This window comes from Bubalus bubalis, chromosome 5 (genome assembly GCF_019923935.1).
Source record: "Bubalus bubalis isolate 160015118507 breed Murrah chromosome 5, NDDB_SH_1, whole genome shotgun sequence".
NCBI classification, from domain to species: domain Eukaryota; kingdom Metazoa; phylum Chordata; class Mammalia; order Artiodactyla; family Bovidae; genus Bubalus; species Bubalus bubalis.
In genome coordinates, this window is record NC_059161.1 from 43,318,703 (window position 1) to 43,322,778 (window position 4,076).

The window sequence follows — 4,076 nt, forward strand, 5'->3', positions numbered from 1 at the left end:
CCAGTTCCCTGATTTCCATCCCTCCTCCTGGAACGCCAAATCCTCAAGTTACAAGGACCCTTCAAAGTCATCTTGGCTACCCATACTTCTTTCATCAGTACAGTTTTGCCCAAATCTTTTCATAGAGATGGATGCATGTTTCCCATTTTTGAGAATCTTCAAGAGACGCAATTATATGAAAGCCTGTTCTGATGTAAAATACCTTTCTCTGTCAGCAAACTCTTCCATCTAGCTTGCACTAAATAATAGCCAGTCATGGAAGACTGTCTCTTCATCTTTCCCTATTAAGGATATGATTTTCCTCATATGCACTTCTTTGAAATCTGTACTGGGTATCTTCTCACTGTCCTCCTTGTCTACTCTCTACTGTTCCCACATAACTGTGTGTGGTTGGAGACTGGATTGTATTGATCATATTAGTGGATATCTTGCCTTCTGGCTTCTGGTTGGGTTCTGCCAGTGGTTGGTACCAGCAGAAGGGTGGAAGAGAGTGATTCAGCGTATTTATTCCCCTGGCACCCTCCCTGTTGAGATGCCATTGGCTGACTACTTCATAAGGTAAAAAGTCATGGCTTCTGTCCTGGGGTCTTCTCATACAAAACCCTCTCCCAGTTCTGGTAACCACTCCTTCCTCATGCCACTTCAGACATCAGGAGAGTGATACACCAAGCTGTCTCAACCTCTCGGGTAATGCACTATTCCTTGTAATTTCTCTGTACCTAGCTTAACACACCTTTGGAAATAGTCACTTTATTAAGCTGGCTCAAATTCTCAATTTGTGAATGTCATATGTTTCCTGTAGGGAAAACTATCATTTTAACTCTTCAATACTCTTAACAGGAAAAATTCATAAGAACTCATACTCTTTTGGCCCATGCCATGTGCAACCACTGCCCACCATCCCTAAAACACACATACACACCCACCCACCCACATACAAATGAACACATTATGTTTGCTTTTTTTTTAGTCGATAAGTCATGTCCGATTCTTTTTGCGGCCCCACAGATAGTAGCCCTGTCAGGTTCCTCTGTCCATGGGATTTCCCAGGCAAGAATACTAAAGGAAAGTTGCATGGCTCAAGGTAACCTGGAATTAAAACTCCCCTCCAGGTCCTCCCCACCATTCCAGGCAAAACAAAGAACTCTCTCACCCGAAGGAAAAATAGACATTAGGTTGATTACGCCCAGCTCCAAGCCAGCCCAGCCTCTGGCCAATCTCCAGAACTCCTTGCCCCAGCCATTTAAGAGATAACTACTCCCAGCAACCTTGGAGAAGAACAGGCCCCCTTAAGACAGTAGCATTCTACATACATGCCTATATATATTTACTTTTCTCTTAGATAAGTGCAGCAGCTCGCTAATCTGACTGCTGCCCCTTCTTGCCTCATTAAAGGTGATCTGTTCCTGTAGAGTGCCAGTCTCATTCTTTTTCTGAACCTCACCTACTCTAACTCCATACCTTACAAAGACTGGAGTGGGTTGCCATTTCCTTCTCCAAGGAATCTTCCGACCCAGGGATCAAACTCCCATCTCTTTCTTTGGCAGACAGATTCTTTATCACTGAGCCACCTGGGAAGCCCACACATAGTAGGCAGCTTCTAAGATGGCCCCATAGATCCCCACCTTATGACTGATTTTCACACTTCTCTCTCTTCTTTCCTGAGAAAAGGATAGACTTACTGAGTCATTTCTAAAGAATAAAATACAAGTGGAAGCAATAGGATGTCACTTCCAAGATTAGGTTATAAAAAGACTGTCCTGGACATTTTCCTTTGCTCTCTTCCTTGCTTGCTCTCAGGGAAGCCAGCTGCCTGCTGTGAGCTGCACTAAGGAGAGGCCCACATGACAAGAAACTGCCTCAGTGCAACAGCCTAGGAAAAGCTAAATTCTACCAACAACCATGAGTGAGCTTTGAAGATCTTTCCCCAGCAACCCAATAAAAAGCACTGAGCCAGCTAAGCCACACTTAGGTTACTGACTCACAGAAGTAAGTGCTTGTTTGAAGCAGATAAATTTTAGAATAATTTGTTACAATGCAGCTGTGCTGTCTTTAGTCGTTCAGTCATGTCCAACTCTTTGTGACCCCATGGACTATAGCCCGCCTGGGTCCTCTGTCCATGGGCATTCTCCAGGCAAGAATACTGGAGTGGGTTACCATTTCCTTCTCCAGGTGATCTTCCCAACCCAGGGATCAAACCCAGGTCTCCCATATTGCAGGCAGATTCTTTACTGTCTGAGTTATAGGGAAGGCCACAATGCAGCTAGTGGAGAGCTAATTCACACATTGTCAGTGGAATTCTTTTAAGATTTGGGATCTAACCATGATCTTTCTTTCAGTTTAATGTATGTGTTAATCTTTTATTGGGAAAGGAACCAAGTATTCCATTTGTTTGACTTCTTTTTCTTCATTTCCCTGTGCTTCTATATTCCCATTTCCCCTCTCCCCACCTCAAGGGGCAGCCATTCGATTTCGATGGGATTTTCCCCATTCCTGGCTTCAGGAATTGACTAAACTGCGATCTCAGTTATCCATTTTCCCCTTGCCACAGTGTGTGGTTCATGGATGGGTACATCATCCTGTCCTGAGCCAATGATGTTCCCCCAGCTCCAGTTTTCATGTGGAAGTGGGCACATTATCTAAGTCTGTTACTAATGCCAACTTGAGCCAGGCTTTCTGTGCTAGCAATATGGAATCTCATCTAACACAAATACCATCCTGCCTCATTTTTACTCAATTCTCATGAGGACAGAGATAAAGTAGATGATATTAAACAGAACAGGGAAACTTCAAGTGAGAGTATTTCATGGTATTAAGAAGGAAGGCTCTTAAGTATAATTCAGCATATTTGACTAAGTTAGAAACTCATTTCCACCACTTACATATCTGGAAAAATTAACAAATTCTTAGTCTTTCTGAGCCTCACATTTTTATTGGGCAATATGAGAGTAATAATAATAATATATGCCTCATATGATGTGTATTGTAAGAATTAAATATACTTCATGTAAAACACCTCAGTGCCTGGAACACACTCCATGTTCAATAAGTGCAAGCTATTATCATTACAATCTTTGGAGGAAAGTTGATAAGTTATACATCCTAAAAATACTTTCTGTCATCTGGCTCTTTCAGGGTTATATTTAATGTGACATTGTCTCTTAGTGTGAAATTTCACTGTATATCCAGGAGATTTTTTGCACTCTAGGCATTTAAAAGTTGAAAAGAAACCCAAATTAAACATGCTATTAGAATTCATTCATCTATCCAACAGAATTTTCTGTTGTTGTGGGAAAAACTAAGCAGCAGCAGAAGAAGACTCAGGGAAACTCCTTTGTTACTTGACTTGTCAATGCATCTAACAGGAGGCAGATTCTTAACCTCAACATTTTAGTAGTATTTTGATAACAGCTCAGATATTGAAAAGGTTAGAATGTATGGTCCTAGGAGAAGACTGGCAATCACTGACTCCAGCTACTCAGTATTCTTTATTTAGCAATTGATACTAGCAAGTTTCTCCATCTTTCAGTTCAGTCAATCACTCAGTCGTGTCCAACTCTTTGTGACCCCATGGACTGCAGCACACCAGGCTTCCTTGTCCATCACCAACTTCCAGAGCTTACTCAAACTCATGTCCATCGAGTTGGTGATGCCATCCAACCATCTCATCCTCTGTCCCCTTCTCCTCCTGCCTTCAATCTTTCCCAGCATCCGGGTCTTTTCCAATGAGTCAGTTCTTCACATCAGGTGGCCAAAGTATTGGAGCTTCAGCTTCAGCATCAGTCCTCCCAATGAATACTCAGGGTTGCTTTCCTTTAGGATTGATTGTTTTGATTTTCTTGTAGTCTAAGTGACTTATAGCATAAAAATGGCTTAAAAAGATTTCTGAAGCAGAATACAGAGCCCCTAAACAAGCCTATTCATATACATTAAGTTGATATAAGATGGAGATAATATTGCAGTAGAAAAAAGATACTTTCAATAAGACCCCTGATGTTGGCACAATTGGGTCCCCACCTCACATCCTACACAAACTAATTCTAGGTGGATTGAAGACATAATTGTGAAAAGCACAA